This window comes from Prionailurus viverrinus, chromosome B3 (assembly GCF_022837055.1).
Source record: "Prionailurus viverrinus isolate Anna chromosome B3, UM_Priviv_1.0, whole genome shotgun sequence".
In the NCBI taxonomy this organism is placed as follows: domain Eukaryota; kingdom Metazoa; phylum Chordata; class Mammalia; order Carnivora; family Felidae; genus Prionailurus; species Prionailurus viverrinus.
This window is the reverse complement of record NC_062566.1, coordinates 8,611,854-8,639,161: the sequence shown is the minus strand read 5'-3', so window position 1 is coordinate 8,639,161 and position 27,308 is coordinate 8,611,854.

Here is a 27,308-nt window from a genome sequence, read left to right as displayed (position 1 = left end):
CTGCGAGATCATGACCCGAGCCGAAGTCAGACCCTTACCCAACTGAGCCACCCAGGCACCCCTAAAGTTTTAATTGTGATATAGGAATGGGCCCAATTCATAAGTAAACAGTTTTCTGGTTTTTTGCAGCATGAACATAGACATGTAACCAACGCTCAGATCAAGAAATAGACCTTGACCAGCACCCCTGACTTCTTTCCAGTCACCCTTTCCCCAAGTGGTTACAGCATGTGCTCTTTGTGGTTTGGATTTTTAATAGACTCATATTAGGCTTGAGATTCATCTTACTGATTTTTTTTTCCCCTTGTCCTTAAAATTTCTCAACCACTTTATATTTGATGTTTATTGCATTTCCTTGCTTGTCAAACCAGCGTGATTATTGAATGTGTGTCCAACATCTACTTAACAATTCAGTACTGTGTTTTTGCTCATTTTGCTCTTTAAAGTCAGTGCTTCCGGGGGACGCCTGGGTGGCTCAGTCGGTTAAGCGTCCGACTTCGACTCAGGTCATGACCTCACGGTTTGTGAGTTCCAGCCCCGCGGCGGGCTCTGTGCTGACAGCTCAGAGCCTGGAACCTACTTCATATTCTGGGTCTCCCCTGCTTGTGCTCTGTTTCTCTCTGTTTCCCAAAAATAAATAAAAATTTTAAAAAAAGAAAGAAAGAAAAGTTAGGGTAGGCACATAAAATCCCCACAATTCTTTCCATCCTGAAACCCTGTGCTTTAAAAAAAAAAATCTTTTTATTACATTTATTTATCTTTGAAAGACAGAGAAAGACAGAGCACAAGCAGGGGAGGGGCAGAGAGAGAGGGAGACACAGAATCCGAAGCAGGCTCCAGGCCCCGAGCAGTCAGCACAGAGCCCGACGTGGGGCTCGAACTCACAAACCTGAGATCGTGACCTGAGCCGAAGTCAGACACTCAACCGACTGATCCACCCAGTCACCCCTGAAACCCTATGCTTTTAAGTCATTTACCCTAATGCCCTGCCATCACACTTTTATATAATTCTTTAAAAAGGAACTTACACACACTTCCTAAGCCCTCTCTCCTCAAAGACTGCTATTCTGGCAGGGAGAGAAAAAGGTCATGCAGTAAAGTGAGAATATTTGCAAATTGCGACTTTTCAAATGTGGTCGCTTGTCTGTTTATTGTCAAACTGAACAAGTGTCAGTCAACTGCTGGGTGACTGCAAAAAAAAAAACAAAAACAAAAAACAAAAATGCAAATGCTGTTCATGGGAGTCAATGCGGTCCTGTCAATATAATGGCTGAATGGGTCACTCCTTGGAGTGGTTTCCCTCCTGAGTTTAGCTGAATAGACTGGAAAGCAGTTGCTACCATGACATCCGCTGGAGCCACGGACACGATCCTCACTGCTTCTTTTGTGCTCAAGGCAACTGGAGTTTAAACAGGGAGGAAGTAAAAGCCTGGATTTCAAGACAAAGGTTTCATTTCCTCCTGCTGGTGCCTCATCACTTGTTGTTTGCTGCGTGCTCCTGTCAGATAAGTGGGCTTGCAAAGCACCTTAATTAGAATCGAGGATTATCCTGGACCAGAATTCATTGGGCAGCAGGCCCTTTTGTGGCCACAGAAAGAACAACCTTGACTCATCAGAATACGAGGCCGACTTGAGGGTTTTCCTGAGAAAAGAGCTTTAAGTAGCACAAACTTCTCCTGTGTCCTCCTACTTCCAAAATGTATTAAAAATTTCTCCCTAATTTTCTGAAGGGGAGAAACTAATAATCTTTTTCTTTTTCAAGAATAAAGTCAAAGAACCTGAAAAAGATGAACAATGCTAAGTCCCTTCTGATTCCAGAAGCAGTAAGTTGAAAGCCGGGAGAGGCGATATTTATGAGTTGGATGAAAAATACTGGGTTCCCAGAATCTCAGATTGTCGTTTGTAATTTTCTACAAATCTTGGTGCTTTTTCCTAACAGCACTGTAATTAGTCATTAATGAAGTTTTTCTACGACGTCTATCTTTCTCATCAAAATATAGGCTCCCTTAGAGAAGAAACAGGTCTCTCTTGTTCTCTACCATATTCCCGGTATCTTTGGTTACAAATGTTGTCTTCATTTGAAGCCACTGAACACTTGAATAACTAATGATTTATTTCTGCGGGGATGAAAGGAAATGCAATCATTTCCTGAGCAACAAGTTTGTCATATGGTTAAATGGGTAAGAGTGTTTTATAAAGACAATGTCTAAAGGATGTTCTATTGAGGGACTTCCTTGGATGAACCAAACTATGTAGGGGAGACTGCGTGTTGGGACTACTCACACATATATCTTTGAAAAGTCACTACCAGTTTCCACTTCCATGACCAATGTACTTTGGCGGTCTGGCTTTTGGGTTGAACAACACATTGATCCGTTGTTACTTCTGGGTAATGATCATCAGTGAGGGGGATGAGAGCTAGAAACAAGTAGTGAGGGTGAGTAGGTTTTACAACAGTAGTGATGGCTGGGGAAACCGGAAGAGAGTTGAGTTGAAACACCGTGGGCTTAGACCCAACTTCTTATTAGTTTGGGGAGGAAGGAGCTCGAATGTGGATATTCGTGTCAGCAGACATCAGAACCCTGATCTGCCCTGGCCCATGGTAGGCAACCCTGAACAGAGGTGAAGGGATTCTTTAGAGAAATATCTGTGAGTGTTTTTTATTATTATTTTTTTTAACATTTATTTATTTTTCAAACAGAGAGAGAGAGCATGAACAGGGGAGGGTCAGAGAAAGAGGGAGACAAAGAATCTGAAACAGGCTCCAGGCTCTGAGCTGTCAGCACAGAGCCCGACGTGGGGCTCGAACCCACGGACCGTGAGATCATGACCTGAGCCAAAGTCGGTTGCTTAACCGACTGAGCCACCCAGGCGCCCCTATCTGTGAGTGTTTTGAACCCATGGCATTGCATATCATTCCTTGATTCCTTCCACCCCCTCTCCCTCTTTCTTCACACCCGTATCATTCATGTTTTTACCTGTTTCCATTTAAAACTGGACATAAAGTCCATGAAGGAAGAAACCATTCTGTAGGCAACACCAGATCCTGATGTTGAAGAGAATTCAGTAATATTTGGTGGCTGGATGGATTCCACAGAAAGCAAGGTGCTGCTAAATTTGATGGAAGGAAATTAAATCTCAGGGAGCAAAGGCCACCTAATCTTATGTTTAAAGCACCGAATCTCATTAATAATCACTACCCACCCCCGGTTATATAAACTTGCCCCAAACCTATAAAGTATTAAGAAGCTAGTCTGTTTTCTCTCGTCCTACACTAAATCATATGATTGCTCTTTAAGCTGGACAGGCATCCAACATTAGGGACAGACACTGGTCCCCGGGGCTATGGGTCACTATAGCTTCTTCCTTCCATGGAAACGTGCAAAAAAGACAGGTTATTACTCAGGCCACTACACAATTGCTAAAGGGCCATACTTTACCAGAAAGTATGCTAAATGGCCATACGAGTAATTTTCCTAAAACATGCATAGAAAGAGGCTCTTCTTCCTCAAACTTTGTCAACTCCCTGGTCAAGAGTCAGTGTCGAAGCAAAATACTTGTTTTCCTACCGCTTGCCCTCCCCCCCTCCAAAAAAACCTGAACAATTAAATAAAGCAAAACGGGATCTGCTTCCCCAAGTCTCTAATCCCTCCCTTCACCAAGAGCACACATAAGGACTAAAGAACTGTCCCTGATAACTATGCCACTTCATGGGCTTTTGCCCACAGGGCACCGTTAATGTCAACATCGAAATCTTTTTCGTATTTTCTTCTAACTCTTTTTTTTTAATTTTTTTTAATGTTTATTTATTTTTGAGAGAGAGAGAGAGACAGAGCATGAACGGGGGAGGGGCAGAGAGAAAGGGAGACACAGAATCGGAAGCAGGCTCCAGGCTCTGAGCCATCAGCCCAGAGCCCGACTCGGGGCTTGAACTCATGGACCGCGAGATCGTGACCTGAGCTGAAGTCGGACACTTAACCGACTGAGCCACCCAGGTGTCCCTATTTTCTTCTAACTCGTATACTGACACTGCCTTTGTGGCTTTTGGATGCAAGAGCTAGACAAATTTAAACGGTGATAATTGGTCAATGCCGTTTGTATTTCCGGATAAAATATTGTCTCTAGAAAACATTTTCAAAGCTTATGCTAGCTAATATTTTGCTAATGCTACAATGCTAATATTTTGAGGCTTCTAACACATCAGAGAACATCCACATCTCATCATATCTAATTGTCTCACAGTTTTAAAAATAACATTCATAATTGTAATCTTCAACCGTCTTCAATTTTCACTCCTTATTGTATTTCTCACAAAGAAAATTTCAGTGCTGTGCCTGAAACCATGTGATGGAATCCATTTCCCGTCTAAGCACCTGCTATTAAACAGCAATTACTTGTGTTCATCCTTGCCAGTAGCCTTAAAAGGGAAAGGGGACAGAGGATGTAAGACAAAATCAAATTTATAAGAAAGGGGGGGATCACCAACATGGTGACATACGTTGTTCCTGACGTCACTCCCCTTCACAAGAACAACTACCAACTTTTCAAGAGCAAGTCTGCTACCGGGAGGATCGGAAAATTGCAGGGGTGAGGCTGAACACCTCCCAGTATGATAGACACCAAAATGGGCTGCATTAGAAGGGTAAGAGGAACGGCTGCACTTTGACCACATTGTCTCTCCCCAAGACGAGTGCAGCACCATGCAGAGAGATGTCCCCTGGGCCCCAGCTCCTCCAGTGGGAAAAGAGAACCCAGGGAGGACAACCAGCCACTCCAACATTGTGGGTTGCTTCGTGAGAGCCCCTACTCTGATCTCACATCACAGGGACCGCGGCGGAATCTGTGGGGCCCAACCACTGGGAATCTGACTGTGACCCAGAAGGCAGGGTGGTCTTGTGGCCACCAGTACACAGATCTTGGCACAAAGTTCATACCTTTCGTGCTGAACTATTCGGCTCAGCCAGCAGTTTTGCTCACTGACTGGACCAAGCAGGGGGTGCTCTCTGACCAGGGAACTCGAGGGTGTGCTGATCTGCCTAATTCAGATCCCCAAATGAGTTTTGCTGGCCCTATAGCCTAGTTTGCCCACAACCAGCCAAGGAGCTGACTTACAGCCTCACCCACTACAGGGCATGTCTTCTAGCTCCATTTGACCGGAAGGGCCAGTGAAAACTCCTGAAAGTGGTGAGATTCCATTGCACTTGAGCCAAGAGGCAGGGGGCAGAGCCGATCGCCCCCAGAACAAGCCAGTACCTGGCACTGAGCATTCCTGTGGTACCCACAGGCAGGGGGATTAGTTCACAGCCAAGGCTGAGGGTAGCTCCCGCCCCCTCCCAACAAGAAAGCCCACTTGGGAAATGGAGAGTAGGCTGGAGCAGCCCCTGCCTCTCCCACTCAGGAAAGGAAGCTGCTTGAGAGCCCACCTGCTGTGGAGAGTGTCTTTCAACTCCATCGGACCAGAAGCAGAGGGGCAGAGCCAATACTTTGCAGATAAAAGCCAGTGGCCCTGTTCAGCCAGAGAATTTGGGTGTGAGTTGGATTGAGTTAAAAAATAAAAGAGAGAGAGAGAGAGAGAGAGAGAGAGAGAGAGAGAGTTTACCAGCTTTAGAGCTGTTTCTGCTGTACCTGGGCAGGAAATCTAATTTATAGCTCGACTCATCACTGAATACAACCTTCACCCTGTCCATCCAGGAAACCTGACAGAGTGTAGAGCTTGTAGTTTCCCCATCCGCAGGGAAAAAACAATGGCTTCACCTGGCCGGGGAATTCAGTGCAAACTCTGGCCTGATTTGGATCCTCAAACAAGACCTGTAAAGGCCTTGGGTCCTGTGCTATTGCATTGCCAGGGCAGGGACGCTAATTCGTCGTCCCTTCAAATACTGAATATAGTACGTGGTGTCAACCATCTGGTAAGCCTGACCATGAATGCAGACAAATACAGAGCCTGTCCTACAGCCTCACTTGGGTATGGAACAGAGGCAGCCAATTCTAGCCAACTGTATTCAGCCCACGGCATGTTCCGTTCATCCCCATCCTCAGAGCGCAAACAGTTACTTCACCCCAAAATAGACGGTAATAGCAAACCCCACCTGCCCAAAGACATTACTAGCTGACACATCCAGAAACCCAAACTGAGCTGATTGGTTAAGAACTGTCTCTGCCAAAGCAAACCTGTAAAGTTCAGAAAAAGAGCCCAGTTATCCAAATGCATTGAAAACAATGAAAGGAATCAAGAATCATAAAAACTCAGGCAAAGATGACCTTACTACAAAAAACTAATAAAGCTCCGATAACCGACCCTAAATACAATGGAGATCTATGAACCGCCAGACAAAGAATTTAGAATAACCCGTTAAGGAAGTTTAGTAAACTCAAACAAACAAACAAATGAACGAAAAAACAAAAAATAGAAAGATAGGTAAAGTTAATTAGGAAAACAATGAATGAACAAATGAGAAGTTTGACAAAGAAATGGCAACCATAAAAAAAAATTCTAGAGTTGAAACATACAATAACTGAAAATTTAATTGAATTTAATTGAAAGTTTCAAGTAACCATGTAGAAGAAAGAATCAGAGAACTTGAGGATAGACCACTGTAAATTACCCAGTCAGAAGAGAAAAAAAAAATTAATAATGAAAAAGAGTGAAGAAAACCTATGGGAATTATAGGACACAATGCAAAGAAACAATAGTCACATTTTAGGAATTCCAGAAGGAGGAAAGAAGGAAGGAAGGAAGGAAGGAAGGAAGGGAGGAAAGGAAGGAGGGAGGGAGGAAGAGAGGGATGAAGGGAGGGAGGGAGGGAGGGAGAGAAAGTATATTTAAAGCAATAATGGCTGAAAACTTCCTAAACCTGGGAACAAAAATGGACATCCAGACCCATGAAGCCTAAAAAACACCAAATAAGTTGAACCTGAACCCGATACATCAATATATACTATAATTAAATAGGCAAAACTGAAAGACAAATAATTTTAAGAGCAGAAAGAAAAAAGAGAGAAATTATATTCAGGAAAATTTCGAGAAGATTAATGACAGGTTTCTCAACAAAAACTTTTTAGCCCCGGAGAAAATGGAATAATATATTCAAATATTGGGGCGGGGGGGGGGAAACTGTCAACCAAGAATTCTATAACTGGTGAAGATATCTTTCAGAAATAAAGGAAGGATAAAGACTTACCCAAACAAACAAAAACTGAGGGAGTTTATTACAAGACACTAAAGGAATCTCCTTATAAGAAATGCTAAAAGGAATTGAATGGAAGTAAAAGAATGCTAATTGACATCATAAAAACATAAAAAGGTAGTATAAATTTCACTGGTAATGGTAAATATATAGTCACTGTTAGATTCTGGAATATGATAATGGTGCATAATTCGCTTACAACCCCAGTTGTTGTTTTTTTAATTTAAATAGTAAAAATAACCATAGCTACTATAATCTATTTGTTACAGAATATAAAAAAAACATGTAAATTATAATAGCAATAACCTAAAATGTGAAGAGGTGAAGTAAAAGCATACAGTTTACAAATTCTGTTTATCAGACTAGAGTAGGGTTATAAGTTTAAGATATTTTATGTAAGTTGGGACACTTGGGTGGCTCAGTCAGTTAAGTGTCTGACCCTTGATTTCAGCTCAGGTGATGTTTTCACGGTCATGAGATCGAGCCCCGCCTAGGGCTCCGTGCAGGGTGTGGAGCCTGCTTAAGATCCTTTCTCTCCCTCTCCTTCTCCCCCTACTCTCTTAAAAACAGAAAAAAGAAAGTTTTATCAAAAAAAGAAGATATGTTATGTAAGCTTCACCATAACCACAAGGAAAAGTCCTGTAGTGATTTCACAAAAGAACGTGATAAATAATTCAAAGCATACTGATATCAAAATACATCAAAAGACAAAACAAGACAAAAGGATTAGAAACAAGGAACAATGAACCTAAAAAATAATCAGAAAACAATTAATAAAATTGCGATAGTAAGTCTTTACCTATTCATAATTATTTTAAACATAATGGATTAAATTCTCCAATTAAGAGATATAGAATGGCTGAATCATTTTTTCTAATGATCCAAAAATAAACTCCCTACAAGAGACCCACTTTAGTTTTATAGGCACACATAGACTAAGAGTGAAAACATGGGAGAAAAAAACATTTCAAGGAAATGGTAACAAAAATATGCAGGGGTAGCTATATTTATATGAGACAAAATAGATTTTAAACTAAAAATGATAAAAAGAGACATAGATAATGCCTCACATTAGAGTATCCAACATACAAGGCAAAAACTAAGAGGGGTGCCTGGGTGGCTCAGTTGGTTAAGTAACTGACTTTTGATTTCAGCTCACGTCACAATCTCCCAGTTTGTGAGTTCAAGCCCCATGTTGGGCTCCATGCTGGGCCTGGAGCCTACTTCAAAACAAAACAAAACAAAACAAAACCCCAATAAAATACATAGGAAAAAACTTCACTAAGGAGAGCAAAAATCTCTAACCTGAAAATTACAAGATGCTGATGGAAGAAATCAAAGAAGACACAGATAGGGGCGCCTGGGTGGCGCAGTCGGTTAAGCGTCCGACTTCAGCCAGGTCACGATCTCGCGGTCCATGAGTTCGAGCCCCGCGTTGGGCTCTGGGCTGATGGCTCAGAGCCTGGCGCCTGTTTCCAAGTCTGTGACTCCCTCTCTCTCTGCCCCTCCCCCGTTCATGCTCTGTCTCTCTCTGTCCCAAAAATAAATAAACGTTTAAAAAAAAAATTAAAAAAAAAAACAAAGAAGACACCGATAAACGGAAGGTATTACATGGTCATGGATTGAAAGAATTAACATTGTTACAGTGTCAATATTACCAAAAGATTCAATGCAACCTCTACCAAGATTCCAATGGCATTTTTTACAGAAGTAGAAAAAAACATTCCTAAAAGTTACAGGAAACCACAAAGGACTCTAAATAGCCAAAGCAATCCTGAGAAAGAACGAAGCAGGAGGCATCACACTTTCTGATTTTAAGCTAAGGTTATCAAACACTACTGTGGTGGTGTAAAACAGAATTGAGATGGAACACGACTGAGAGCCCAGAAAGAAACGCAAGCATAAACGGTCAACTAGTATTTGGCAAGGGGGCCAAGAACGCTTAATGGAGAAAAGAGTGTCTTTGCAATAAATGGGGCTCTGATAATCGATTGTTCACATTTAAAAGAATTGAACTGGGGGCGCCGGGGTGGCTTAGTCGGCTAAGCGTCTGACTTCAGCTCAGGTCATGATCTCATGGCTCGTGAGTTCGAGCCCCACGTCAGGCTCTGTGCTGACAGCTTGGAGCCTGGAGCCTGCTTCCGATTCTGTATCCCTGCTCACACTCTGTCTCACTGTCTCTCTCAAGAATAAATAAAATTTAAAAAAAAAAAATTAAAAGAGTGAAACTGGACCCATGTCCTACCCCTCTCACAAAAAATTAACTCAACATGTATGATAGATTTAAATGTAAGACCCGGAGCCATGGAGGTCCCAGAAGTAAACACAGGAATAAAGCAACTTGATGTGGGCCTTGATGCTGGGTTTTTGGACGTGACACCTAAAGCACAAGAAACAAAATTAAAAAATAAATAAATAGACCTTTGGAACTACAACAAACTCAAACTTCTGCACAGCCAAAGAAACCACCAACAAAATGGAAAGACGGCCTATGAAACGGGAAAAGATATTTTCAAACCATGTGTCTGATAAGAAGTTAATATTCAAAAGATATAAAGAACTCATATAAGTTAGTAGCAAAATAATGATAACAACAGCAATAACAACAACACGAACCTCCTCACCTCACTACTACTGCCCTACCCAGAGTTGTCAATGGCCTCCAAGCTGTAGAACCCTCTTCATTTTTGACTACTCCTCCTTCCCACTTTAAAGAACGCTTTCAACTCTTGACCTACATGGCATTTAACGTTCTCACTTTTCTTACTTCTCTGCAATAACACTTCAGTTTCTCTCCAGAATTTTCTTCCTAGGTCCACCCTTGAGGATGGTACCTTCCAGGGTTCCCCACCAGGAAGGCCTTCTTCTTCTCTCATTCTCTGTATTACCCGTAAGAGACCTCCATATGGACAGATCCCCTGTGTCTCCAGCCCAGACCTTTCCCTTGCCCATTGGAGAATTCTAGTTGGTTGTTGCCCTTGATATCCTTAATCAATAGATCCCAAATAAGACACATTTTCTTTTCTTATTCCATCCAAGCCAAACCTAGCCTACATTTGATGTCCCCCCACCTATGCCAGTGAAGGTCATCACTAGGCACCTCTTGCACAAACCATCAGTCTGGAGGCAGCCTTGAGTATTCCCTTTCTTAGTCCCCATATCCAGTCAATCACCAAAGACTTGTGTTTCTCTTTCTTAAAAATGATTCGAATATATCTTTGAATTATCATGCCTCAAGACACTATCATCCCTTGCCTGGTTGGCTGTAACAACCACCTTAGTGGTATCCCTGCTTTTGCTTGACCACTCCAAGTCATGCTTCCCATTAATCCCTGTCAGTCCAGAGTACTTCCAAAACAGAAATATTGGGGCACATGGGTGGCTTAGTCGGTTGAGCATCCAACTCTTGATTTCAGCTGAGGCCATGATCCTAGGGTTGTGAGACTGAGCCCTGCATCAGGCTCTGCACTGACAGCACATGGCCTGCTATCGATTCGCTCTCTCTGTCTCTCTCTCTCTGTCTTTCTCTCTCAAAATAAATAAATAAACTCAAAAAAATGGAATATCATCATTCCTTCCTGAGCTCTCTGATGTCTTTAAAATAAAGTTCAAACTCCTTAATACGTTTTTCGAGGTGAATTGTGACCTGGCCTTTCAAACTTCATTCTAAGCCTTTCCATGTTACAACTTGACATGTGACTTTTCTTTTCTTTCTTCCTTTCTTTTTCCCTTGTTTCTTTCTCTTTCTTTCTCATTTCTTTCTTTTTTTCTCTCCTCTTTCTTTCCTTCCTTCCTTCCTTTCCTCCTTCCTTCCTTCCTTCCTTCCTTCCTTCCTCTCTCTCTCTGCCCATCCTCCATACTTCCCACCCATATTCATATTTTCTTTCTCTCTAATATCCTTCCCCTTTTTGTTCTTGGCTAATTCCTATCTATCTATTATGCCTCAGCTTAAACTTCACTTCTCTTTGGATGCATTCCATGACCCCTTAACACTAATTTAGGAGGCTCTTTAACATTGCAGTCTCCATACTAAATGTTCATAGCCCCTCTTTTGTCATTGTGTGTCTAATTGTCTCTACGGGGGCAAAGACTGTCCATCGTGTTCACTAATTCGTCTGATCACCAAGCACAGACCTAGCATACACTAATGACACAGTATTTCCGGTCAGAGCTGACATTTGTTTTTTGCTTATTATGTGCTTGACACTGTTCTAAACATATTATATGAATTAACTTATGTAATCTTACAAAAAGGCCTTGCCATAGCTGCTGGCATCATTACCATTTATGGATAGGTAAACCGAGGCACGGAGAGATTAAGTAACATGCACAGTTATGAAATCATGGAGCCAGGATTCAAATCTAGACAGAGTGGCTCTAAAGACCATGCTCCTTTTGTTGTTGTTGCTGCTGCTGCTGTTGTTACTAAATCAAGGAGAATAAGTGAAGTGGTGTGTTGGGTAAAACCTATAGAGGTCAAATTCATTTCCCCATGCCACATAGCTGGGAGGTGCTGGAGATAGGGATCCACTCTGTGTCTTCTGCCTCCAAATTCCATGAGTTAGAAACTGTTCTGCACTACATCTTATATTTTTAACTGTTTTAAAAGCAAATGCATTTTTGCTCTCTGTGGACACAGTTTTAATAAGCCTATTTAAATATTCATAATTCAAATGCAAAATCCCCTGCTGCAGCCTTCTGTGATTCACAGACTTCAGTACGTGGCCTCTGCTCTTTGTGGTGAGGGCCTGATGAACTGACTGGCCCCACGTTTATCTCGCTTCCTGTATGATCAGACTCTCAGAACAGACTGCTGAGCCGGGAGGTTAGAATAGTCTGTCATTGCTTCCAAAATATTAATTGGATGGTAATATTTTTGCTCAATAGGCAGCTGGTTCATACCCTCCCTGGGAAAGTGCAAAATGGTGATAAAAAAAAAAGTGTCTCAATTCTAGAAGTGAAATGTTTCAAAATGTCCCAGGAGTTAACTGAGCTGGTCATTTTTTCCCTTAATTCTCCCAAATTCATATTCACTGAGCATGGTTAAACCCTGTGATGAGATGTTTAAATCCAAATCTGAGGTTTCTCAGTCTTCTCCTGGATCCCCATCGAAATAAAATGCTGAGTCAGGTCTTATATTTTCACCAAAACGTTTCTTAATTACCTTTAGCGAGGAAGCAAATTTTATTAAATTTTGTATTTGTCATGCCTAAACTAATGTGACTTATGTATTATTTTCTGAAAAACCTCTTATTGAATGAATGAATGAGTTATCCTAAGCCCTCATTATTCTTTCATTTCTCTGTAGCAGAGATCAATAAATATTTGGTTTGTAGCACAAAATTTTCTACCATGATTCCCACATTTGTTTGCATGGCAGACCAGCAGAAGGCATGATTCTCTTTGTGAAACACTACAAAATTCAAAATACTTAAAGTGAGTTAGTCTTCAGAAAGATACATATTTTTAGCCCCTCAGGTCAGTGGTAACTACTTCTTAATCTTTCTGGTTGTTTCTTTTCTCTCTGTTATATCTCCCCTCAAGGGTTGTGGGGGAGGGGGCGGGGGGAGCTCTCTATTACTTTTCTCTCTCTCTCTCTGTCATCTAGTCCCATGATTCAAACATTCTATATATTGATTCTCTGCACATCTTTTGACCTATCCAAGTAACATGCAACTCATTTGTCCAACAACTGATTGCGAAGTATTCCTCTCCGAGTCTTTGCTGTCTCAGTGAGTGACCATTGCTTGGGTCTTAATCCCAAGAGTAAGGATGCCAAGTAAAACAAAGGACAATACGTATTCTGCAAGCCCACAGATGGTAGTTTGGCAAGAGTAAGGCACACAGGAAAGACAGATCTATATGTAGAGTTAATTATCTATTGCCAATAAGAACATAGTGCTGTTCCATCTATGATATAAGCAGTCCAGTATAATCAAGATGTCACCCAGCCACTGGGCAATTCAAGGGTCTGGATCAATAGACAAATAAGGAGGCTACTGTACTGGCTAGCAGGATTGTTCCTGATTACAAGTGTAAATGAGTTACAAAATGGATGTAAGAATATGTCTGGAGTAAGGGAGATCCCTTAGGGTTATCTCTTATTACTACCACATTCTATGATTGAAGTCAGTGGAAAAGTACCACAACCCAGTGAGGTAGGATTGCAAATAGCTCAACCCCTTCAGGAATGAATGTTTGGATTTTAAGTATGGTTTAAAGAGATGTGTATGGACGCCAGGTTGATAAGGGGTGGACTGTGATGGTCTTTTTCTATGTGTCAATTTGATTAGACAATAGCTTTCATTTATTTGTTTATACTAAAATCTGTGTTGCCATGAAGTTATTTTGTCAATGTCATTAAATCCCATAATCTGTTCACTTGAAGCAAAGGAGATAATCCTAGAAAATCTGTCTTTGAGCTGTAATAGATAATCTTGGTGGGCCTGATTCAATTATTTGAAAGTCCTTACCATTCCCAAGCAAGCTCTGCACTATTAGCATGGAGCCCTGGTGTGGCTGGAACCCATGAACCATGAGATCATGACATGAGCTGAAGTCACGAGTTGGACTCTTAACCAACTGAGCCCCCAGGCACCCTAAAATTTGAGGGGGGGGGATTCCAAAGAGCTTTTGTTTATATGGGTTATATCAATATTTGCTGTATTGGAAATTAAAATTGGGAATTTTTATGAGTAGTTATGTCTCCATCTAAAATAATAACAAATCTACTACATGTTAAAATAAATAGCATATTTGTATTTTCAAATAATTAATGAGGAGTGTAGCACTGTTTTACATTTTTTGCTAAACTCTTTAGTGTCTGGTTTAATAGAAGACAACTGGGGCTTCCACCTCCATCTGTATTCAGCCTATTACAATATATTGTTTTGGTTCAAGAATATGATGAATGTTTGGTCTCACCATCTGTCTGGTTAGAAAAGGAAAGAGTATTGTAATAGCCTGTTTGATAATTATAGGTATTCTTTTATCATATTACACCAAAACTTGACAAGTAATAATTTTTAAAGGTGAGTTGCAATGTGGAATCTGAAATTATATGAATGAACATTAACATACATTAGTTCGTCTTTTTGTTTGAATGGATCTATTACTCACATGTGATTTTTGTAATATCTTGCCTTTGTCATTTGGAAAACAATAGTTCACTGTGTTAGGCAAACATTCTAAATCTTGATATGTTTCATGATACAGTAATAATCATGTTCATCAACAATCAACATCACTGTGAGCCTCATAAGAGAGCTGTTAAGCTCATAATGGCAGACACAAGTTCTCTAAAATTCTAATTTTCTTTTTTTTTAATGTTTTTAAATGTTTGTTTATTTTTGAGAGAGGAAGAGGGAGACATAGTGTGAGCAGGGGAGGGGCAGAGAGAGAGGGAGACACAGAATGGGAAGCAGGCTCCACGCTCTGAGCTGTCAGCACAGAGCCTGACGTGGGGCTCGAACTCACAGACTGAAAGATCATGACCTGAACTGAAGGCTTAACTGACTGAGTCACCCAGGCACCCCTAAAATTCTAATTTTCTTTTGAAAGTCTGCCTTTCATCATTTGTAACAAATACTCTCATTTACCTTTAAGTGACAGACTCACGTCATTCACTTTCAAGAAAATGTTTGCCAAGTGCCTAAGTCTGAGTAAGTACACTTTGTTAATTGTTCTGTCAAGTAAAAATACTGTTCCATGAAAAAAGTGGCTAGTTCAGCTAGCAACTCAATCACACAAGGCCTTTTCTTCCAGGTAACCATCATACCTGATAAGACACAAAACTGCTTTGGGTAAACTTCTGATTCTGCCACAACAAAAAATGTCAGAATTAACGCAATTATTAATTTTCATTGCTCTCCTAATGGCATTCTCAAATAAAACTGGCTTTTATTGCCCTGAAAGTCCACTTTAGTAAAGAAACAATGCCTGGGGGCAGGGGGGAATGCATTGACTCATGCTCAGACACATTACACGTCGGTTTCATCAGTTTAAAGGTCAATTCAAGGGGCGCCTAGGTGGCTCAGTTGGTTAAGCGTCCAACTTCAGCTCAGGTCATGATCTTGCAGTTCGAGAGTTCAAGTCCTGCATCGGGTTCTATGCTGACACCTCAGAGCCTGGAGCTTGCTTTAGATCTGTGTCTCCCTCTCTCTGCCGCTCCCCCGCTCATGTTCTGTCTCTCTCTCTCACAAGTAAATAAATATTTAAAAAAATTTTTAAAGGTCAATTTCAATTAAAATAAGCAAAAAAAAACTATCATTATGACAATAGTTTTAATTCTGTGGATCCTCTGCAACAGTCTCAGATATCCCCAAGGACCATCCTTTAGAAATTTCTGCTATAAGCTATACCTTGTCAAGGTGCCCTCCCCTCCCTATAATTTGAATTCCACTGAAAACCCAGCCATTTGGAATTCATGACAAACAGGGAGATGTCATGCTGGTTCCATTACTCTAACCCAGAAATCTGAGTGCCTAAATTCTGTCAGTTCCTTATCGAGCATAATTAAATAATATGTGTTTTCCCACAGGACACTTTCTATATACTTTATCTACAGGGCTGTACTGGGTTAGATAATATATTAGCCAGGGTTCTCCAGAGAAACAGAACCAGTGTGCCAGTGTGTGTGTGTGTGTGTGTGTGTGTGTGTGTGTGTATAAATAGGGAGAAAGATTTAGGGAATTGGCTCATGCAGTTATGGAGGTTGTCAAGTCCCAAATCTGCAGGGTGATTTGAAGGCTGGAGACTCAGGAAGAGCTAATCATGCAGTTTAAGTCTGAAGTCAGTCAGCTAGCAGGATTTGCTCTTGCCTGGAGGAGAGCAGGCCTTTGTTCCATTTGGGCCTTCAACTGATTAGATGTGGCCTACCCACATTATGGATGGCAATCAGTTTTACTCAAAGTCCACAGATTTAACTGGTAATCTCATCAAAAACACTCTCGCAGGAACATTCAGAACGATATTTGACCAGAAAGGTGGGCTCCGAGGCCCAGTCAAGTTGATGCATAAAATTAACCATCACATATAGCGTTTCCCCAAGTTCACATCCTTCCTAGGATCTCAGCCTGTGACCACGTTTTGGAAATAAGACCATCGCAGATGCAATTAGGTAAGATGGGGTCATGGTAGAGTAGGCTGGCCCTTCATACAACATGAGTGGTATCCTCATAAGAAGAGAATGCATTGGGAGAACACCGTATAATGAGAAAGACAGAGGTGGGAGGGAGGTGTCCACAAACCAAGGAGAGCCAAGGATTTCCCGTAACACTAGAAGTTAATTGAAAGGCTCCCGTAGAGCCTTCAGAGAGACCGTGGCCCTGCCTGCTCTCGGTTTCAGACTTCCAGCCTCCACATCTGCGAGGGGACACATTTCTGTTACCTTTACGCCACCAAGTTTACAGCACTTAGTTACAACAGCCCTGGGAAAAACTAACACAGTTCCCATGGCTGACTTGTGTCAAGGTGGAAGGAAAGATCTCTTCGGGGGCAAGGATAGTCAGGATTTCTCTCATGAGGGTGGGGAAGCAAAGCGAGACCCCTGACCACGTGCTCACTGACGGGTAAGGTGGAGAGAGAGAGACAAAGTTGGGGGCTGAGCAGGAAACCCCAGCGGGAGACGGAGGGCAGTGAGCTTGGCCAGAAGGAGCTGGGATCCCCCACACAATGTAGGAAGCCAACTGAGGACACGGGGAGGACGAATCAGAAAGGTCTTAGTTACCTTCTTCTTAAATACGGCTAACTATGCCGGAGAGCTTTTCAGAGAGATACCTAAGAGTCTCTCTCAGGGTCTCAACTCTGCCTCCTTGCAAAATTAGGAGTACAAATGAGGATTGGAAGGGGAGCCAGAGGGGTTGAGAGGGAGAGCCAGACCCCGCCGTCGCTCTGGAAGGGAAAAGAAAATGTCAGATCGCAGCTGGTAAATAAGATGTTACAGCGAAGCTTGAAAAGCCGGGTTCTTTCTCCTTTGTAAAGGCCCTACCTGCATAACATGAAGGGGCTCGGTGACAGACACATTAAAACACCATTAAACTGTGAAATAGAACACAGTGTGAAAATAGATTTAACCTTCACAAGTATATCGATCTCCACCCAGCGCCGTGCCCAAGTTCTGGGACAACTGTTTTATAATAGGTTTTACTTATTTTCCTGTTGCTGTTCTGACTTCCTCCGAGGAGGGTGTTATTTCTAAAAGCCCCCTGACCGTGGAAGGAAGCAGGCTTGCTTCTCAGGCAGCGCCTGGCCTCGGAAAGCTCCTGCCAGCTCCTCGGCAAACAGAAATCAGTTGGGTGAAAGTGAGGAATGAGTTTGCGGCAGCTGCTGGGATAACAGAGGCCCAGGGAGGAGGAGGAGAGCACTGCCAGTTACTTGCAGGGTTGGGAGGTGGAGATGAGGTGGGGTGGGGGGAGGAGAGAGAGGTGGGGTGGGGGGAGGAGAGAGAGATGGGTCCATGCAACTGTGGGCCCTGGCAGGATGGCCTTTGTGGGATGGCTCTTGTGATTTAGTTTTTGCTTCAAACTGCATCTACAGACACGCGCACACTCACACACACACACACACACACACACACACACATACACACACTCAATACTCTTCATAATAAGGAAGAAAAGGGAATCCATTCCCTGGGACAAAAATGCTCCAAGAGCTGTAGCTCTCGCAATAATTTTCTGTGTAATTTTTGGCCACATGAGCAGATTAACAAAGAGGAACACAAAGCCAGCAAAAAAAAAAAAAAAAAAAATCACTCACTTTTCACGGAAACGTTCACATTTAATGTTGCAGGAGCTTAGAGGGCCGAGCAAATTGGAAGATACATTTCTATCTCAGAGTGAAGAAGAAGCCCAAGTATCTCCGAAATGTGAGACTTAACATCACTTTTTTTTTTTTTCCTTCAGCCACCTTATTTGCAAAACGAACATCTGAGGTGCGGCCCTTTCCTAAATCGTAGCCAAATCAGAGGAAAAACATAATGAAGAGACCAGCATGCGGCAAAGCGTCCGATGAACCAGTGAACTTGGTTTGCAGGCCAGGAAAAGTCAGCGAAGCTAATAGCCAGTGGTGTTTTGTGTGGATCCCGACATCGTCATCAGAGAAAAGGTGTCCATGAGGTCGCTCAGATTGGAACGCTCAAGACTGTGGCCCCCAAATCATGTTCTTTCTAATTCTTGTATTGAGGATTCAAGCACCTTTAATAAAATTGAATACCATTTTTTTATACAAAATTTCTTTGTAAAAGGGATACAAATTGCTTTTTCAATGTTTATTTATTTATATAGAGAGAGAGAGAAGGGGAGAGGTGCAGAGGGACAGAGAGAGAGAGACACAGAGAATCCCATGTAGGTTCCACCCGGTTGTGGGGCCTAAGCTGAAATAAAGAATCCGATGCTTAACTGACTGAGCCACCCAGGCGCCTCTAAAAATTGCTTTTTAGCATGAAAATGAATCTATGCCACAGTAGTAACTGCATCATGCTTAATGATGAACAAATAAATTATCTTTGGGACGACAAACATAATGAAATTATCTCATTTGATTATTATTATTTAAAATTATTGTGTAAATAATAACTGATGAGATAAAATATGAAAATGCAATAATAGTTCTAATAATGAAAGGGATAAAGAATAAGTTGCCCCGGGGGCGCCTGGGTGGCTCAGTCAGGTGTCCGACTTCCCCTCAGGTCATGGTCTCGTGGTTTGTGAGTTCAGGCCCCACATGGGGCTCTGTGCTGACAGCTCAGGGCCTGGGGCCTGCTTCGGATTCTGTGTCTCCTTCTCTCTCTGCCCCTCCCCTGCTCACTCTCTGTCTCTGTCTCTCTCCCAAAAAGAAATAAATATTAAAAAAAATTAAAAGAATAAGTTGTCCATAGATTACATGACTGCCTACCTAGAAAAGTTAGTGAGATCTATTAAAGTAATTAGAACAAACGCTTGATTTAAATACATTCTAAAAACATAGAAAATACCAGCAAGATATGTACCTACTTTGAAAACAGAATAAGAAAAGGATCCCTCCTTTCCAAAAAGATTGCACCCAGTTGCAACCAAAAATATAAAATAAAGGGTAAATAATCCTCATAGGAACTGAGTAGAATTCGTATGAGGTAAAAAACAATACTATAGGGGCACCTGGGTGGCTCAATCGGTTAAGCATCCAACCTCGGCTCAGCTCATGATTTCATAGTTCATGGGTTCGAGCCCCACACTGGGCTCTGTGCTGACAGCTCAGCCTGGAGCCTGCTTCGGATTCTGTGTCTCCCTCTCTCTCTGTCCCTCCCCCACTCGTGCTCTGTCTCTCTCTGTCTCTCAAAAGTAAATAAACAGTAAAAAAAAAATGTTAAAGCTGTAAAATATTATGTCATGTTCACATATTGACAGATTAGTATCGCAAAGATTGTAAATCATCCACAAATAGTTTACGAATATAATGAAATCGCAGTAGGATATTTTCGAGCATGGAAACAAAAAATCTTCTGAACGTTTAGGTAGAAGAAGCTGGGACAGATAGCCTGGAACTGTTTAAAATGAAGATTGATAGGGGCGCCTGGGTGGCGCAGTCGGTTGGGCATCCGACTTCGGCTCAGGTCACGATCTCACGGTCTGTGAGTTCGAGCCCCGCGTCGGGCTCTGGGCTGATGGCTTGGAGCCTGGAGCCTGCTTCCGATTCTGTGTCTCCCTCTCTCTCTGCCCCTCCCCCATTCATGCTCTGTCTCTCTCTGTCCCAAAAATAAATAAACGTTAAAAAAAAAAAATTTAGGGGCGCCTGGGTGGCGCAGTCGGTTAAGCGTCCGACTTCAGCCAGGTCACGATCTCGCGGTCCGTGAGTTCGAGCCCCGCGTCGGGCTCTGGGCTGATGGCTCAGAGCCTGGAGCCTGTTTCCGATTCTGTGTCTCCCTCTCTCTCTACCCCTCCCCTGTTCATGCTCTGTCTCTCTCTGTCCCAAAAATAAATAAAACGTTGGAAAAAAAAAAATTTTTTTTTTAAAAAAATTAAAAAAAATACTCCTTAGTTCATGACTATCATCCATCAGTCTGTAAAAACACATTCTCCCATCTTTTTTTTTTTATTTTTCTCCCTGTCTTCATTCCCATTCTACTTCTCTGGCTTCATACACTCCAACCCCACCCAGCATCCACTCTGATGTTGTTAATAGCATTCCCCCTTAGGGTTAGTGAGCATCTGAAATGCTAACACGGTGAGAAGCCCTTTCAAAAACACCTACCACTTAGGGGCGCCTGGGTGGCTCAGTTGGCTAAGCGTCTGACTTCTACTCAGGTCATGATCTTGCAGTCTGTGGTGACTGTGCTGACAGCTCAGAGCCTGGTGCCTGCTTCAGGTTCTGTGTCTCCTTCTCTGTCTGCCCCTCCCCGACTCATGCTCTGTCTCTCTGTCTCTCAAGAATGAATAAATGTTAAAAGAATAACAACAAAAAACACCTACCATTTCCTTCTCTCTCTTTCTCTCTCTCTCTCTCAAAATAAACTTAAAAAAAAAAGAAGAAAGGATCAGCTGGGTGGCTCAGTTGTTTAAGCATCTGACTCAGTTTCAGTTCAGGTCATGATCTCATGATTCCTGAGATTGATCCCCGCATCAGCCTCTGTGCCGACAGCATGGAGCCTGCTTGGGATTCTCTCTCTCCCTCTCTCTCTGCCTCTTCCCCCTCAAAATGAACTTAGAAACCAAAAAGAAAACACCTACCATTTATACCCCTTAAGTAGATATGAACTCATCGTAAGTTTCTTATTAAATTTTCCCATCAAAGAATACCTCTTTCTTTAACCTTTATTTTTTTTGTGTGTCCTCCAATTCTGTTAGGGTTTTCTTCATACAAGCTTGCTTATTCTTTATTAGGTAAAACCCAGGCACTTTAGAGCTTTGGTTGCTATTTTAAAAGGTATCATAATTTTTATTTCCTTTTCTGAATGCTTACTCCAAGTATGGACGAATGCTATTGATTTTCAAATTTTATTTGGCCCACTCACTTGAAAAACAATGTTGAATTAGGAAGGACTTTTTAAAGCATAATGCCAAAGGCAGAATGCAGAAGAGAAAAAAAGAAACATTTATTCGCCAAGAAAACCTATCAAAGTCAAAAAACATGACAATTGGGGAAAAAAATATTTGCTACACATACGACAGAAAAGAGACTAATACTCTAAGTATATACAAAGCTATTACAAAACAAAAAAGAAAATTGTCAAATATGGGCGAAGACCATGCAGAAATTATTAAGGAAGAAATAGAAATATCCAGAAAGCACGAATTAATGCTCAGTCTTATATGTAGTCAAAGATCTGTAAATTAGCAGGAGAAAGCACTTTTGCATTATCATCTGCATTAGTCAAGATTCATGTCATAGTGACAGAATCCCAACACGATGTACATTATGCAGAGGGGGAAATGATTGAATCGGATAACGGGGATATCTGGGGATGAGCCTTGCTTTGGTCCCAGGGGGTCCTAATAGCTCCCTCTCATCTCCTAGTGTCATGTCTATTGGATTTGATTCTGCAGGCTGATTTTGTCCACTTGGCAGACAAGATAGCTGCCAGGAGCCCCTTTCAGCCTGGCAAATTGAGATTAAAATCTAACAGCTCTCTTCAATGCCTATATCTGAAACCTAGGAAACTTCCGGTCCTGCTTGGGTCTCTTGCCTACGGTCAATAGAGAGTAACACTCCATAAGCAGAAGAAAGAACCAGGGAGGGTATTTTTTCGATTCATCAAATTTTAAAAGCCCCAAATCCTCATAAACAAACAAACAAACACAAACCAAGAAACTGATTGCCCGTGGAGAGCATCAGATATGAAATTGGAGGGTTGCCAAGGGTATACTCTGTCGCATAATTTTCTTCGGGACCTCATTACACTGAAAGTCACCTCCCAAGCCACTACTGGGGACTCGTGGGCTGGTGTGGTTTGCTTTAGACATTATATCACCGTCCTTGGAGAGAAGAGCTACTTGTGGACAGAGAAGGGACAATTCCACCTTGAGGGACGAAAGCAAGCGGGGGTAAGGTCTAAGATGGCTAGGGGCGGGGGAAAGTTGATCTAAACTCTCCGAGAATAGGTCCCTGTTAGAGAACAGTGTGGTCTGTGCTGAAGGTTAGTCACAAACACAATCTCAGGCATGTGAGAGGCACACTCATGTTTATTTTTTTTCTCCCCGCTAAATTGATAGGTTGGCAGGTTTGAGGCCCATGTCCTTTAGAAATCCCACAGCACAGCTTGGAGTTTTAATACAGCCAGGAAGGCAATAAACAGCACGAAGGTCACTCAGAGCTTCTACTGCGAAGGGAAAAGGTTTTGTTTTATGAAAAATACAAAATGTAGGGATGGCGTGACGACGGTAGGGAGCAAATAATGGCATTCCTTATTCTTCTGGAACTTTTCAGAAAACCCGAATTCCCTTGGACAACACATCTGCCACCTTCTAGATTTACATACCTTGAAATGGTAAATGGCCCTTGCAGGTCTGTGTGGAGAAATGAAGGCACTATAGCCATAGGGCTTGGGGAAGTTGCACAAGTGTGTGGTTCGATGCTTCCTTCTTTGGGTGTAGGGATATCTCAGCACCCAGCGCGAATTGAGAAGATAGTAAAAGCCTGACCGGTCATCAATGGAGGGGTGCTTAGCTTCTCTCCATTTAACTTAACATCCCTTCTATATGTCCACCTGCAAAGCCTCCGTGTTAGATGTTAGAAGACATTTATTTTTATTTTATTTTATTATTTTATTTTATTTTATTTTATTTTAGAGGAAGGTGCAGAGACCAAGACAGAGAGAGACAGAGAGAGAGAGAGAGAGCCTTCAGCACACTCCATGCCCAGCATGGGACCCAATCTCACAATCCTAAGATCATGACCTGAGCCGAAATCAAGACTTGGATGCTTAACCATCTGAGCCACCCGGGTGCCCCAGACATTTGGGGATGAGGATGTCTCGATTCAAGAAGAGCTGAGCTGAGCCTATGCATTCTTCTGATACAATATGGAGTCATTGAAGAGGAACCAAGGCCGTGTAGGCGTCAAAGCAGGAAAGGTAGGGGCGCCTGGGTGGCTCAGTTGGTTAAGCATCCAACTCTTGGTTTCAGCTCAGGCCATGATCTCATGGTTCATGGGTTCGAGCCCCACATCGGGCTCTGTGCTGACGGCACGGAGCCTGCTGGGGATTCTGTCTCCCTCTCTCTCTGCGCCGCCCCCCGCCCCTGCTCGCTCTCTATCTCTCAAAATAAATAAATCAACATTAAAGAAAAAGTTTTAATAAAGAAAAAAAGCAGGAAAGGTAACGCATCGTTGCGAGGCTCAAAAAATGTTCCTTAGAGAGGTGCAATGTGGGGAAAGCACTGAAAATGAATGGTTGTCACTGGGAGAGAGAGGACAAGAGAGAGGAGAAAAGGCGATTTCAGATCAAAGCAAGTGTGCGTATTAAGGATTCCAGGGTAGTACATTTTGAGTGCAATTGACCGTATTTCTGGAACAGTATTATTATATACTTCTAAGAGCTAGGTTGGGGGGGGCGCCTGGGTGGCTCAGTCGGTTAAGCGTCCGACTTCGGCTCAGGTCATGATCTCGCGGTCCGTGAGTTCGAGCCCCGCGTCGGGCTCTGGGCTGACAGCTCAGAGCCTGGAGCCTCTTTCGGATTCTGTGTCTCCCTCTCTCTCTCTCTGACCCTCCCCCGTTCATGCTCTGTCTCTCTGTGTCTCAAAAATAAATAAACGTTAAAAAAAAATTTTTTTTAATAAATAAATAAAAGCTAGGTTGGGGCCAGCTATTGTCCACGTTGTCCAACACACCCTGCGTGTTGGAAAAGAAAATTGCTCACATGTGTTACTATTGTTTGCACACTTCTCCTTTTGCCATACTGGACTGAAAGCTCTTGGAAGGCATGAACTATATACCCGGTTCCGGCCTGGCAGGTATCTAGGTGTGTATCTGGCCTAGTCAATGGGAACGCTCCTTTGCCCCAGTCCACTATTCAAGAGACTGCCCTGAGGAGAGCTCTGTTGGAGTAGCCCTCCTGACTTCCCTCCAGCACCTTTATCAACATGCCTCCCCAGGGACGAAGAAGGAGATCTAGCCACTCGGATCTACTTCCTCTTTCTCTTTGGGATCTGCCTGTCTACACCGAGTGAGCCTTTGGCTCTGCTCCTTTCTGCCCTGAGTCTTACAGGATCAGACAATACCCCCATGTGGGGAGGGCTCTGGCATCCAACACTCTTTTAATCTTTATTTTTGAGAGAGAGACAGCGTGTGAGCAGGGGAGGAGCAGAGAGGGAGACACAGAACCAGAAGCAGGCTCCAGGCTCCGAGCTGTCAGCACAGAGCCCGACGCGGGGCTCGAACCCATGAACCGCGAGATCGTGACCTGAGCCGAAGTCGGATGCTCAACCGACTGAGCCACCCGGGCGCCCCTGGGTCTGACTATTTAATTCTGGGGTTCAGTATTCAGAAACTTAGCCTCAATTGTTCAGCAGCAGTAATACAAAAACATTTTCACCTCCATTTGTTTGACTCCTGCATCTATCCCTTGGTCTGACCTCAGATGGCAAAGGGGGTGCTATAGCCCCCTTAAATGCTATCAACCCCTGCGAGTGGGCACTCAGTGTGGGTTGATTGGAAGAATGTACGCATGATTTAATTATTGAAGACCAGAGGATATACAAGAAGCATCAAAGTCCCCACTCGACCCATCTATTGCTCTGTCAAGGCCCATCTGTGACCATGTCCACCTGACAATAGAATCTTACCATCAGGGCATTGGGGGGTCAACATTAATTGATCACTTTCTCTCCCGTGTTCTGAAATATCTGATTATTTCCTTCTTTTCTCCTCTTCTGTGTAATAGATTTCTCAATTCCTGGAAATATTCCCATCACCTTTCACCCTTTGGAAACCATCGCCTCTCTTTCCCCACTAATCCTACCCCCTGCAGCTGCGGCGTTGCTGATTTTCTGGTCTCCCTTGCTGCAGCCAGGAATTTTAATAATCCTTGAAATTAGGAATACAGGAGCTCTCATTGTTACGGCAACCCCGTCTACACTGGGACATACCTATTGCTAGAAGACAACGTTTCCCGTCTAAAAAAAAAAAAAAAAAATGAGCCTTCACGTTCCTGGTACTTTCACATGTCACTCGCCAAGGAGGTGTCCCACGCAGCGAATGGAAGACCAGGGAGTTTTCTTTTTTAAAAAAATTCACATTTGAGGGGCGCCCAGGTGGCTCAGTCGGCTGAGTGTCCGACTTCGGTTCAGGTCATGATCTCGCGGTTCATGAGTTCCAGCCCCGTGTCAGGCTCTGTGCTGACAGCCCAGGGTCTGGAGCCCGCTTTGAATTCTGTGTCTCCCCCTCTTTCTGCTCCTCCCCTGCTCACACGCTGTCTCTGTCTCAAAAATAAATAAAGATTTTTTTTAATTAAAAATAAATAAACAAAATTCACATTTGATTTGAGTTGTGTCTCATTGTAGAATACATTAATACTTCTAAAAACTTGATGTCACATTTTCTCAAGAGCATGCCAACTAAAACAAGAAATCCACCTGCAGTTCAAAGCTTGTATTTTAATGTTCAAAGAGCTTTCTGAAACTGGATGGCCACCTCTCTTCCAAAGTTTCTTTCCAAACGATGAAACTCAGAGATAAATGGGACTAAAGTCAGTTGCAGATATGACTCAAAAGTGAGAAAGATTAAGAGCTCAGCCTTCACAGATCTCAGGACAGAAGTGTCTGAGCATCAGTGTAGAATTAAAAAAAAAAAAAAAAAAGAGGGGGGCATAGTCCATTGAACATGGAAAAACAATTAAAAAATATATTGAAAGTAGAAAGAAAAAGAGAAATCATTCCTAATTAATTCTGCTGCCCTGCTCAACCCCAGCCTCTTTGTAATCCTACTGGGAACATCTTTATTGATCTGGGGGTCCTGCAGCAGGCTTCTGATGCTTATCTCAGCATAAAAACAGGCTCTTGTGATGAGCAGTGATTTAATTACATGACAATCACCGTTAACAATGCATGGCGAATACCACAAAAATATGCAGAGCAAGATTGGCCCTGATAAGTGCAAAGAGGTGCCATTGACTTTCAGTAAAGTTTCTGGCTACGGTTCTACTGATCCTTCCCTCTTAGGAGAAAATAATACTCAGTGACTTGAAATGTCTAAGGACTGACTTCACTGGTTCATTTTTAAGTAATAATAAGAAAGTTTAAACTTTAAAATATTAGCTTTTATTATATTTGTAGGACTTCTCTCTAACACCTGAGAAATAGACCTATCATGAAGCTTTGTGACAAAAAATTATGGGGCTTTAAAAGGCAGAGAATTTCTCCCGTGTGAGATCCTAAGACTCTCGCAGTGTTTAGGTCCACAGTCGGTATTCAAAAATTATGGAAGGAACGAGTCGAAATTGAATACGATTTTACAGTATGACCCTTTCCAAATAAAATTACAAGTGTCTTCAGACATGTTATTATGCCTAGGCTTCTAGACGTATCAAAGCACATCTTGAAGTCTAGGTGTGTTGGAAACAATAAACTACATTCCTGTCTTTATCACTAGACTAGCACGGGTTAATCAAAGCTAATTACTAGTTTAGAATAATAATGTCGTGGTGTTAATTGACACAGGTTGTTTTTAAATCATGTGAAGGGATAAATATGTAAGTAAGGGCCAAACGTTGGGTTTAAGTTGGTTTCATCAAACCTGGTTAACTGAACGTGGTGGGATGGCTCGTCTTTAACGGGAAGCTAATAAAATTAGAGCATCGTGCAAGAGAGAATAAACGCAAAAGAGCTGAGAGAGTGGAGGAGTCATCACAGACGAGAGCTAGGGAACAGTGTGGGGGTGAATGGAACATGCTGAGAGCAGGGTAGAGGTGATGCCCAATAGGAGATGGCACCAGTGGCGTCCCCACACAGGTGGATTGGAGAAGGGAGAGATTCCGCCCTTGGCGATACTCAGAAAGCTCAGCTTTAAGTTGGCAAGGTGTCAAAGGGGCATGAAGGAGAAGAGGTTCTGGGAGAAGGAGGATTCGCAGCAAGCCAGCATGGTCTTGACCCATAAAACTCAAGATTTCTTCTTGTGAGAATACCAACGGATTTTTCTTAAGGCAGGAGATGT